Below are 14088 nucleotides of genomic sequence, written 5' to 3'. Positions count from 1 at the left end.
AGCTCACAGGGGAAGCCCCACAGGCTTTTGTAGACCGACTGTGGCCTGTGTATCAGAGTGCCTGTAGTGGGGACATCGACCGAGATAACTTAGGCCCGGACAAGTTAGCCCACTGGCTCTGGAGCCTAGTAGCTAACAATATACCTCAAATAAGAGCCAAGGCTGAAGCCTGGTTCGACCCTAGAGATCCCCAAACCACCGAACAGGGAGTGGTCAGGCAACTGACCCTAGCTTATTGGAACGGCAGAGGGACGGAAGAGTTCCCACAAAAGGGAAGGGTTCACGAAATCCGACCTAGCCAAGATAAGAGAGAATGGCGTCATGAGGGGGGCAACTCCTCCATTACAAAACATACCTGCTTCGGATGTGGAAAGAGTGGGCACTGGAGAAAGGATTGTAGAAGTCCTTTGAAGAGTAGCGCAGGAAATAGTTCTCCAGCTCGGGCCAAAGGGACCGAGACCAATAAGCCAGTCCCTCCCCACTCATTCGATACCTTCCTAACCGCACTCCGAAGCATGTTAGATGGCCCTGGGAAGGCAGCTACCGCCACCGATACCGAAATCCCATCTGACCCCTCCCAACCAAAACCGTGACTAGGACAGGCACAGCCTGTTCATCTGTGTTCCCTCGAGGATGATGTGTGGGAGAGATAGAGCATTCAGATGGAAGTGGAAAAGGTGAAAGGGACTTACCTGCTGGACACCGGTGCCTCAAGCACCCTTGTCTATGCAGCTAACCCCGCCGCCGTGCCTCTGTCCAGAGGGGTCCCCTACAGCTTGGTGGGTTTCACATGCACTGAACAGACTGGTTCATTCTCCGTTCCGCTCTCCATTCATTTAGGTACACTCCACACCAAGTGGACTTGTGTCCTGATGAAGTGGGAACAGGAAGGGATCCTGGGGCTGACTTCATCCTCGGCCACGGGATCCTAGTAGATTTAAGAAACCACTGTCTTTGGGGGTCAATCTGTACGGGACAGGAGAGTGAGGTGATGGTTATCCCAGGAAAACAGGGAAAAGGGACGGTGTGCACCGTGAAGTCAAAGGAGGTCAGTAATCACTAGTCAGTAACACTCCAGTAGAGTACCAAGAATATGTGAGGAAAAACCTTGCAGCTTTTGCCACTCAAACACGACTGTGGGAGAATAAACGGGGTCGAGGTTAGCATAAATGGGGACCCCATGACCCGACCACAGAAACAGTACAGCTTCCCCAGGGAGGCGGAGGCAGACATGGAAACAACCTTGGGTTCTCTGGTTAAACAGCGGGTATTGAGACTAATAGCTACCCATGTGAACTCTCCATTGTGGCCGGTTAAGAAATCGGACAACTCCTGGAGAGCCACGGTGCACTATTGAGTACTCAACCGTAACATCCCCGCCTGTGCACCCACTGTTGTTGCTGTCGCCGACCTCATTGGAAGTATCCCAGCCTCTGCGACCACCTTCACGGTGCTGGATATTTCCAGCGGGTTCTGATCCATACCTTTAAGAAGGGAAGATCAGTACAAGTTTACTTTTACCTTTAAAGGACAGCAATACACTTGGAACTGTCTCCCTCAGGGCTTCCACAACAGCCCCAATATTTTCCATCAGTGTATGGCCAACTGTTTAAAGAGCTTCAGTAGACCACAGCAGCTCGTACAGTATGTGGATGACCTGCTCCTGTTCACCGATGAGGGGGAGGAACATGGCCTACTGCTGGCTGAACTGCTGGAGCTGCTGAAAGAAGAAGGGTTTAAAGTAAACCCCAAGAAGGCACAGATTGGCCTGAAGGAAGTAAAATTCCTGGCACTGGCTGTGCGTGCTGGGGAAAGGGCCATTGACAAAGCTAGAAGGGAAGCAGTGCAGTAGTTACCTGCCCCCAACACAGTAACAGGTCTAAGACCTTTTCTAGAGCTAACCGGGTATTGCAGAGATTTCATTGAGGATTATGCAGCCACTGCAGCCTCTCTGCTCCGACTCATACACAAGGGAGTGGAGTGGGAATGAGACAAAGGTTGCGAGGCAACATTTATCGAACTCAAGAAAGACCTGCAGACCGCACCAGCTCTAGGGTCCATCGATGGGGGTAAACAGTTTTTCCGGGAGGTAGCAGCCAGTAGGGACAGCCTGAGTGCAGTAATGCTCCAAGAGCGGCACGGCTGAGACCAGTGGTCTACTCCTCCAGGATACTCACAGACGTGGAGAAGGGATACTCCAACTGTGAGCGGCACCTCCTAGCCACTCACTGGGCTGTGAAAAGATCACTGATCTTCACAGGGGGGTCCCCTATCACACTTCTTACCCACCATACACCCACCCAAATGCTCCTGGACGGGAGAATCAAGGATGGGACAGTGATCAGTGCCTGCATTGCTCGCTGGACCCTGTTCCTCTCGCAAATGGACATAAGGGTAAAGGGTCTCTGCGAGCCAAAATTCACAGCCAACATGATTTATCCAGGGACAGCCCACCGGTGCTCCATAGAAGATATATGGGAAATTATCATAGGCTTTCGGGCTGGGTTACACCCCACAAGCCAAGAGATCTACGTGGACGGTTCAAGCACAGTATCTGCGGGTGAACGACTCACAGGCTGCGGAGTTTATGACCCCAAGGCAGGCATTGCCCTGGCGATTAAACAACCCAGTACTATGAGCGCCCAGCATGCTAAACTGTCTATGGTGGTGTATGTAGCCACACACCCCGAAGAATTCCCTACCCCATACCCGATTTTCTCAGACAGTATGTTCACATGCAATTCGTGTACGGAGTATCTGGCTATTTGGTCCCGCCGCGGATATACATCCGCAGACGGGAGACCCCTGGCAATTAAGCCCCTACTGGAAAAAATCATGAAAGCTGTAGGGGAGGAAGGGAATATCTATATACATAAGGTGAAGGCACATTCCACCACCGAACCCCGTAGCGAGGGAAACCAGCAGGCTGACATGTTGGCCAAGCAGGGGGCCCGCACAGGCAAGCTCTGGGATCCGTACAACCTCGGACCCATCGCAGCAGTCAGGGGCAGGGTGGGGACAGCAGGGAAGGCAGGGATAGCTTTGCTCCCGGACCTAAAACTGGTTCAGACCCAAGACCCCGTCCTCAAAACTGTCCTGAACACGCTAGCTAAAGGGGAAAGGATAGACGGATAGTACGGCACCGCAGCAATCACCGTTAAAGAAGGCATGCTGTTCAGGGGGGAGCAATGGGTAGTACCGCAACAACACCGGAGAGAATTCCTCCAGCTGGCCCACGAGGGTCCAGTAGCAGGATACTCCGGACCTGAGACCACTTGGCAAGAGTGGAACAGGCAGGGTGGTGGCCAAGACTCAGGAAGACGTCCGCGAGTTCTGTGCTAGCTGTCTGGTGTGCACGGCCAACAACCCTGACCCCCAGAAAAGAAATGTGTCTATGGGACATATCAGGAGGGTAGAGGGACCCTGGCAGTCGATTCAGATCGATTACATCGGGCCACTACCCACTGTCTAGGGAGGCTACTGCCTAGTCTTGGTGGATGTATTCACCAAATGGGTGGAAGCCTTCCCACGCCGAACAGCCACTGCCTTGGGAACAGCCAGGATCCTGGTCAGAGAAGTGTTTTCTCGATGGGGACTACCACAATACGTGGAGTCAGACCAAGGGAGTCACTTCACCGGGCAGGTGATGCAGGAGACCCTTAAGGTGTTCAGCATCAAAGGAAAATGGCATGTTGCCCACAACTTGCAGTATTCCGGGCCTGTGGAGCGTTTAAACCGCACTATCAAAGAAAGGCTGCGCAAAGAGACAGAGGACTCATCCAAAGGGTGGGTAGAGGTCCTACCACTAGTCCTCATGGGGATCCGGGCCAGCCAGTCAAAGAGCACAGTGTACTCCCGGTATGAGCTCATAACCGGCAGAGCCACGCAAACCCCCACCCATGTGTTAGCCCCGGTACTCACGGAACTTCAGCTTAGGGAAGCGAACCGGGATAGCTTTGTCAGGAATCTGTCTGAACACCTAAAACAGATTCACTGGCAGGCTGCTAACAACATGGGAAAACAGCATCGGAGCAACCGACTGCTGCTAGAACCCCGCAACACCATGAGTGAGAGATAGGGGACCAGGTTATGGTGAGGAACTACGTTAGAGTAGGAGTCTTTGAGGCATTGTACATGGGACTGTACCACACTGTCGACAAGGCAAGCCCCATGGTCTTTGCCATAAAAATGCCCCGCCATACAAAGTGGTTCCACATAAATCAGTGCAAACTTTTCAACCCAGGGGCTGCAGCAAAACGTAAGGGACAGCCAAAAACAGCAAACCGCGCTATAGATAGGAACCCCCATCCAGCAGCTCCCGACTGTGGAATTCCCACAGGGGACGTGGCAGACCCACAGACTGCACCTAGAGGGGCGGTGGACTATGTTACTGGAGGAGCTGTCCCCCCAATCGTTTGGGACTCAGACGCGCCCCAAGTAGCCAGAGCCTTAAGAAGGACTACCCGCACACCACGGCCTAAGACACTGTGGTAACCAGCGCTCCAATTTGAATCGTTCAGCCCCGGGAAAGGGACCAGCCGCAAAAGGGTACCTAAGGTCAGAGACCAGCCCGTGAGCAGGGACACCCAGCCGGTAGCCTCGGGCAATGAGGGACCCCCGGAAGAGATAGCGGTGGACCAGCCACCAGTGGGAGTTTCCAGCCCATAGCCCTCGACCAGGCAGAACCCCCAGGGGAAGAAACGTACCAGGCAGCCACCCCCAAAGGAGCGGTGTGCTGCAGCACCGGAGGGGATGTTCCCCCAATAGTGTGGGACTCAGACCCACGTCCGGTCAGGACACTCCGGGTCCGGCAGTGCAGACCGAGCTACTACCGGCCCCGCTGGACATCCAGAGGCAAAAGAAGAAAGAAAGAAGGCAGGAATTAACCTGGCCACCCGGAGACAGGTGGCAAATGTACACATATGGTGCAATGAGGATTTAAGTATGTTCAGTGAGTAATTTACAGTAGTATAAGATTATCTGTGTAATGATAGGAATATATGTATTAGTTAACTGGGATAAGGAAAAGAATCTACCTGTGCAGCTATTAAAAGAGGCACAGGCCAGGTAATACCAGGGATTAAGAAGAATCTACCGGTATAACTATTAAGGGAAGCACCGGTGAGATAACAAACAAAACGGCTGTGAGATAAAAGTTAGAAGCAGACATCAGTCCACAAGGAACTGAATAAGACAGCCAGTCAATTAAAGGCCATACTATGTCTGAAAGGAAGAGAGCCCAATTTGGAACTCGGTCATCTTTGTCCAGCCAGAGTTTTCTCAGGGCTAGACAATCTGCTTTATGTGCCCCTACAGGAAAGAGGACAACATGAGAAGGGTACTGTTTCTGCTCGCCCTGATAAGGATGAGCAGCGGAGACCAAGGAGATGTGGAAGAATCCCTCATTTACCGGTGTTCAGGAGAAAGAGCATCGATCGTAACCGCTGGGGGTGGCACCCAGGCGTGGAAGAACTCGCCGTTTACGCCCACGAGGGAAGATGGCCAGGGTGGCTGGGATCTAATTCTACCCGCTACTCCAGCCAGGAAGGTTTTACCTATGGGGAGGAGTCAGTCCCATGCCCCCGGATATGATCATTGCTGCCCGAGTCAGTGTTACAGAGGGAAAACGTATATGTTTGACTTGCAAAGGAAATATTCCCCTGGGAAGATTGGTGGTGGCTCAGAAAACTCAGCAAGGATGCATGGGACCAGGAATCGGACTGGGAAAGACTCGGTAATGATACGTACCGCACCATCACGGGTCTACGGGAGGCGTAAAAATGTGTTGGGACAAATGGTGGGAATCCGAACAAGGAATTTACGTTTGCATGTGGGGATCAGAGAACATTTGTCCCGCAGACATATCGATCACCTTCGCCAGGCAATGGCAATATGAAGGGGAAGAGATGGGGTGGGATTCTAGCCTACACGGGTGCGCAGTCCCACACTCCCCACTCCCAATTAACGCCACCGAACTAAGAGCACACATTAAGAAACCCCTGCCCACAACCCCGCCAATACGCACAGTAATAGAAAGGTGTCCTACCAGCACCAAGGGACCAGGGAACGGATTAGTATTGGTGCCGAATGAAAAGGTGTTATACCAGGGGGTACATTATGCAGTAGCTTCAGTAATTTTAAACCTTACCGAGGTACACCTAGGTGCATGGTGCCCAAAGGAAACAGAGCTGCTGTACCAGGCCCTACTTAGAGATACATTCAAGAAATTTTATGAGTTAGACTTTGGAAATGTAGACAAAGCAGACCTATACACCCTAAACGCTAGGGACACCATCGGCTCGGGGAGACCTAGAAGAGGAATCATAAACGACGTTTTCACTGCCTACAATACAGGATCCACTGTAATAAATAGCCTAGAGGACATAGCACTGCAAACACAGATAAACGGTTTAAAGAACCAATTGACGAAAATCCTGAAACAAGAGGACACAGTGCTAGGTTCAGAACCACACAAGGACCAGGCTGTGACTGTCCATTTAAACGAAATAGTGGCTGAGCTGGAAAAACATGCACAGACAGTGAATGCACTCATACGGGAGGATCGAAACACTTCGGACCAGGCTGCACAGAACGAGGTGTGCGTACTATATGGGGCATGGTTGTTGGGCGAGGGCCGCAACAACCTGGAGGATTTAAAACAAGGTGTAGTACCCTCTTGGATCAGGAACAAGCAACTCACAGCCCTCCACCCGTACAGCAATTCACTAAGTCCGTGCCAGCTCCGCCTAGCCTCTGAAGCCTACCCTGTCCCAGTAGACTGTGGGAAATCTAACCACACCATTATGGGAATAGTACTAAGGATGCCGGTCATGGGTGGGACAGCCCGACCCGCACCGGTATACCCGGGTGGAGAACATTGGAGTAATTCAGGGAGATGCACACATTTGTTTCGCAATGGTCCCACCCTATGTCATAAAGTGGGAGCTCGCTGTAACGGGTACTGACCTCTCCAAGTGCCGGAGCTGGGGTGCACATGTAATACTGTGTCCCCAGTACTTGAGTGCCCATTCAAAGTCACAGTGTGGGTTTAAAGCTGCCGGCACACAGCCTATTAACTGCACCATGGAAGTGATGGCGCAAGACCATGTCCCTCCAAAAGTAGCATACATCGGGGGTGGGACATATTGTGTCACCACCAGTGCACCTCACTACTAACATGGACACTTCTGGTGTCCGGTGAGTGACAGCAGTTTTTGCTTCAAACCTGAGGCATCAGTTCAAGAGGCCCAGGAACGGATTGTCCCCATTCCTGAACCCTCCACTGTCTACTTCACTGTGAAGGAAAACATTACAACCCTGCAGGATTATGTTGTACATTTTGGCTATGCAATTCCCCCTCTACCCGAACATCTTACCGCTCTGCTAAAAGCTGTAATTATCTCACAAAAACACTTCTACACTCTAGAACGGAAAACAATTGAGATAGGGAAAAAGATTCTCGAGATCACAATTCCACTTTGGTGGGACCTTTTCAGAAATATAGAAGTCCCAGTCTGGATCCGAATCACTTCCCATACTTTAGTTATCTGTCAACTCGTGATTATTCTTTACTTATGGTGTCTCACTTGCCGAGTGAAATGCAGAGACCATCAGGTCAGGCACCAAAGGGTGCTGTACACTCCTTGGCCGAACTTGGGAATCGCGCAGGGAGGGGTGACACCATACTACCATGTTTAATTTGTGTTTGATTTTACCTGCTGTGAACCGCAGAATATCGAGTCTTGTGAGAGTGTTACTTAAAATGTGTTTGATTATGTACCTTTATCTTACTGAACTCAAAATGTGTTTGATTATGTACCTTTATTTTTACAGAACTTAAAGTTGTGTTTGACTGTATACCGTTATTTTACTGTGAAAACTGAGTAAAAGAGGGACATTGCACCCCCTCTATGCTGTAACCGAATTATAGTATTCGCCAGTAAATTGCATTGCATTTCAACAGGGGATACACATTAATGTTTAGCTAGTATAAATGCAAGGAAGGTTGACTCTCAGATCAGGAATTTTGCTTACCTTGTTTGACACTCAAAAGTGTGGGATGTCAACAGGGGGGACTGAAGGGTGCAAAATTCACGAGAACCCCCCCAGTGTTTTGGCTCATTGGAAAGGAAATTTAATTTGGGACTATCTACTGGAAAGTTGAAATCCTGAAGTGCTTATGGAAGAAACTATGAACTTTAATCGAATTTTGGACTGTTACAAGACAAATTCAGGCCTGTAGGTGGGCCTAAGGAACTAAAGAAGTCAACTTGATTATTGGAACTGTCTGGGTGTTGGGACTAAGTTAAATTGTCTGTAGGAATGGACATTCGAAAACCCTTCTCCGCAAGAGACATTTACATCACAACAATAACTCAGAGATGGCCAGCCATCAAACCAAACTGAGAAAAGCCATCTTCAACATGAATAAGAACAAAGGGCCCACTACAGCCAGTATGCGAAAAACCAAGCACAAAGGACATTGTGATTACCAAGCTAATATTTTCCATCAGGAAACAGCTTTAGAAATGCAAACCACCCAAGACATATTAACTTTTAACAAGCCCACCAAAATATTACAAAGGAAAGTCAAGCCCGCCAAATTTAAACAAAGAATTCTGAACTGATTTGGCGCAAAGATTAGGACAACTCAAACCGTATAACTGGCCCCCTGTTTTACCAGAGGGTATGCCATATTGCTCATGCTATACTACGTCTATGCCATCAAGAAGGGAGAGAGACCAACATGACAGTTAAAAACTAACTTCTCCAACCTCAAATTCCTGACGTCCTGAAGGAAGGAAGAACATCACCATCATGGCAGCAAACGACCACAGCCAATGTGGTACCGTCGAAAAACCACCGTGATCAACCAAACTTGAAACAAAACTCCAACAGGAAGAAACCGAAGAATCGAAAATTTCCACTCTATAATCTAAGGCCTGACTACCAACAGGTGAAAACATTACCAAAGGAGACTTTGAACCTATTTCTAATGAAGGAAACCAGGTACTTACCCTATAGATCCAAAATGCACCTTAATGCATCAGCGGACTCAACCCAACTGAAGATGGCGCAGTAAAAAGTCTTCTCCGACGTTCGGGGTATGACAAGCAGAACCTACAGAATTCAACGAACCCCGAAATCGCGAACTACCGCTAACTGACCAGAAAGGATTGGTAAGCATAGTCCCTCATTGACTTGGAGTCTAACCCAGCTAGGATTAGGTATTGGGAGGTGGGAGGTGTAATTTTTACTGTAACCCTCTTTGAATGTGTAATGTATTGTTCTTTATTAGAGTGATTATAAGTTTGACATTGTATTTTCTTCTCTGCAATAAAGTCAAAGTTCTTTTGCATCAAACTAGTTGTCCTTTGCACTTTGTCACACCCCCCAAATAAACCCAGAGTCTAGAACCCAAAGGAGTGGGAGCGATTTGAACCGCTCAAGTAGGTCAGAAGTGAACCTGACCCTCGGGACCAACCCCTTACACCAATTGTATAGAAGTATTATCAGTGAGATAATTCAATATTACCTTAATCCAATTTGATATGGAATACATTACATGAGAAAGTAATATTTCAGGTGTTGTCTACTGTTCTACTTCATGGAGGCCAAATTCTGAATAGCAAATAAATTGAATGAACACAATGTTTAAAAACTGTAGAATTTGATTTATTAATGCAAAAGTTTAAAGTTTTATTGCCACCTTTCTCTTCTATTTATTTCACTTTATTAAAAATATTTACTACTTCTTGCACTTTTTGCTCTGCAGATTGTGTTTGTGTTTTATTCACCTCACACTGTTCCAGTCACACCTTCCCCTAACTCTGGTCTCTGCCAAGCAATATTGCTTCTTTGTTTTATAAACTTGGGGGCGCTAACGAGGAGAAAAACACTTTCCGCCCGGACGGAGGGCTACCAGCTCCCGGAAAATTGCCCGGGAGTTTGTGGAAGTGCTGTCATGGCAGCAGTGCACCCTGCGGGAAGTAGCCTGGCCATCGCCATGCGCAGCGACCCTTCATCGCCACGCGTGGACTCCTTTCTGCTTCACGAGGAATATTACCCCGTGGCCCCCGAGGCTGGCGCGAGCATGTGTCAGTGCCAGCTTCGCAGGTTGCGAAGCTGGACGATAACCGCTCGTGGGGGAGAAGTTAAAGGGGCGGGTGCCAGCAACCCGCATTGCCACCTTTGCCGACTCTCAGGTCGGCTCCAGTACTTGCTCACAAGCATGGTCTGGGTTGCCATCATGCAGCCTGGCACTCTGTTTTGGGTGCCGGGCTGAAGCCCCGGTACCACACTACCTTGGTGGCCCAGTGGAGATTATCAGAGGCCTTGCAGAATGCACAGCGTTAAGCAAAGAGAAGTGGGGCTGAAATGTGTCAGTGATATGCAGAGCATCTGCGTAGCAATCCCGATCGCGACCCGTTAATGCTGCTGGTCCAGTCCCATCAGGACATTGATCGTGCGAGATTATGCTCTACTTCCTTTGAGGGGTGGTAAGCCCAATTCAGCGGATCGGTACGGGACTTCCCTCCATTGGCAAAATACATTTGACTTGGGGATTAATGTGAGGTTCAGTTTGCATTGACTGCCTTTAACTTTGATCTAAACTTTGTCTTAAATAGTGAGTTACCTTTTAAGCTGAGTATAAAATGGTCTTGATAGGTGGTGTAATTAACTAAATGCTGTTCTGTTTATAAATTCTGTAATCCTGCATTAAGATCCAGACTGAAGTGGATATCGGTCTCTATGAGTAATGATATGAAATTAATCATTTAATAGTTAACACTGGATTCACCAGTACAATGCTAAATGTGTAAAAAGCCAACGTGACTGTAGTATCATATATTAAACTTAAATAACGACTCTATAGGTTTCAATTGTCCTCATATTAAATAAAACTATCTCCACTGTCTCTGATTTATCACACTGCAGGTCCAACATCCAGTGCTGCACGAGCAAAACTTTCCTCCAACTAAATATTGGGAAGACTGAAGCCATTGTCTTCGGTCCCCGCCACAAACTCCATTACCTAGCCACCGACTCCAGCCCTCTCCCTAGTCACTGCCTGAGACTGAACCAAACCATTCGCAACTTTGGCATCCTAGTTGATCCTCCAATGAGTTTCCAACCACATATCCACTCCATCACCAAGACTCCAACTACCACCTCGCCTGACTGCCCCTGCCTCAGCTCGTATGTTGCTAAAACCTTCATCCATGCCTTTGTTACCTCTATTCCAATGCTCTCCTGGCCAGCCTCCCATCTTCCATTCTCCATAAACTAGAACTGATCCAAAACTCTGCTACCCGTGTCCTAACTCGCACCAAGTCCCGTCCACCCATCACCCCTGATTTTGCTGACCTACATTGGCTCCTGGCCCAGAAATTACACGATTTAAAAATTCTCATCCTTGTTTTCAAATCCCTCCCTGATCTCACCCCTCCCTATCTCTACAATCTCCTCCAGCCCTCCAACCATTTATGATCTCTGCGCTTTTCCAATTCTAGCCTCTGGCGCATCCCCAACTTTAATTTCTCCTTCATTGCCAGCTGAGCATTCAGCTGCCTGGGCTCTAAGCTATGGAACTCCCTCCCTAAACCTCTTCACCTCTCAACCTCTCTCTCCTCCTTTAAGATGCTCCTTAAAACCTACTTCTTTGCCTGTTCTGATATCTCTATGTGGCTCAGTATCAAATTGTGTTTGATAACTCTCCTGCACCCAGGGACGTTTTGCTACATTAAAGGCACTATATAAATGCAATTTGTTTTTGTAAATGCAAAGAAATGTATATTGTAGAAATAATAATGAAAATATTACAATATAATTTTGAAGTTTTTCTAAAATATTTGGGACTGAACCGATGGACTGCAATGCTCTTTCCAGTGCTGTATGTTCCTATGGGCTAGACTTTCCATTATTGTGCAGATCGCCCAAAAATGGGCGTTATTTCCAGCGTTGGTGTTTATTATGCATTTTGATATCGCCGGATTATCGTCCATTTTCAAAGCCCCTACTTTCCACTTTATAAAATGGGCGTTAGCGGGAGCGATGTGAAGTGGGCATTAGCGATAGTTTTTTTTCTTCTGCCGTAAAATGTCGGCATCCATAGTAACACCATAGCAACGGTCTTTTCCCGTGTTTCAGGAGGTCAGAGGTCATCAATACATGCGCAGAAGAAGAGAGAGAGAGAGAGAGAGAGCAGGGAGGAAGTGAAAGCGCGTGTGGGTGTGTTGTCTGGTTCTCTGTGGTTTGTTTGGCTGTTGTGGGAGGTAGTAAAGATTTTTGGGAGGTGTAAGAAGAATTTAGAGCAAGATTTAGTTTGGTGACACTGAAACTTTGGCAAAAAAAAACAAATTACATGGAAGGCATGGAGGAGGCGAGGCAGCATGATGTGGAGAGGGAGGAGGCTGGTGAGAGCAGTGAAGTTGGAGAGGAAGTCAAGTTGGGAGGATGAAAACAAGCTCGGAGATTCTCCGACGAGGCAAATGCTGCCCTCCTGCAGGAGGTGGAGTCACGTTGGGGTCAATTGACCCGGGGTGGGCGTGGGAACCCCACCCCAAAGGTTTACCAGAAAATTTGGGCTGAGATAGCTGGGGTGGTCTCATCGGTGACGCACGAGGTGTGTGAGGGCAACCAGTGCCGCAAGCGCTGGTCTGGCCTCGTCAGATCCAGCAGAGTAAGTATTACATTTATTTACATTTACTTCTATATTTATATAATTGGAATTGTAAGTGTCATGAGTGAATAAATTCAGATCTGATGTATTGCAGTTAGACCGGGAGTGTTTAACTCAAAGCCTACGTTTACGGTGTACGTCCTTAGGTTAATAATGATACTAATAATAATTATAACATCTGTCGGTTATGTGTTGTCTCAATATCTGTGACAGTATCTAGCAATGATCTTACGGAATGATCTTATGCCATGTTGTGCTGTTGTTACCTTTTGCAGAAGAAGCTTTCGAAGAGTAGGGCCGAGCAGCGGTGCACGGAGGCGGCCCACCAGTGATCACTGAGCTGACCGACCTTGAGGAGCGGGTGCTGGCACTAGTGGGAAGCCTCCCCTGCAGCAGCAGAACCTGATGTGATGCCACGTGAGTAAAGTATGCACCATTACGTGATGTAAAGTCAATCGATGCCACACCCACTCATATCCGAACAATATATGATAGATGATTGATGATGTTCTCATGAAAATTATTGTAATGCAGAATTTGTTTATGTTCATTAAATGTGATGTCTGTGATTATTTTGTTAGCGGTAGTGCTGTGGTCATGCATATGCTGTGTGTAGTGTTTGAATCACCCTGTGACCCTAGCACCCCCTTCTCCTCGAATAACCTCATTTATGTTTTGTAGCTCAGCCAACAGCGCAGTCACAGGCAACACCACCGAGACAAGGTGTGGATCCAGCATCAGCGTCGGCGGGGGATCATCATTCTGGTGGTGAGGAGCCCTGAATCTTGCCTGTGGAGCAGCAGGGTGCCTTCTCCATTTAAGACAGAGCGGAATTTGAGGAGCCTGCAGCAACAAGCTCCATCATGTCAACAACATCTATTACATCTGGTGCTCCTGCGGCCATGTCCTCCTCCACCGTGGAGTTAGCGGGCTCAAGCACTTTGCCACAGGGCACCCCAAGTTCTCCATGCCGGCGCCGACCCCACGGAGGTTGGTTCGACGCAGCAGGACTGCTCCATGAGCGGCAGATCTAAGCGGGGACATGGTTAATTTGTCCAGGAGGAGTGTTGACATAGGTCAGCAGATTCTCCAGACAATAGGGGGCATATCCCAACAGCTGGCCACCATGTCCGTGACCATGACAGAGTACGTGCTGCAGATAGCGGTGGTCCTGGAGGTGATAGCCAGGAACACCGGTGCCAGAGGGCTACCAGTGTTCCCAGAACGTGGCACTGAACCCCAAGGTGCCGCACCCCCATTGCCAATGACAAGTGAGCCAGCAGGAAGCTCTTGCTTCTGACCGTCCTCTCCAGCATCCAGCCAACCAACGGATCTGCCGTCATCCCCCCCAATGAAGCAGCGCCTGAGGAGCACTTCGGCAAGGCGGCTTGGAGTCGGTAGGGGAA

The sequence above is a fragment of the Pristiophorus japonicus genome, chromosome 6, assembly GCF_044704955.1.
Source record: "Pristiophorus japonicus isolate sPriJap1 chromosome 6, sPriJap1.hap1, whole genome shotgun sequence".
Lineage (NCBI taxonomy): Eukaryota > Metazoa > Chordata > Chondrichthyes > Pristiophoridae > Pristiophorus > Pristiophorus japonicus.
Note: the sequence above shows the minus strand (reverse complement) of the source record.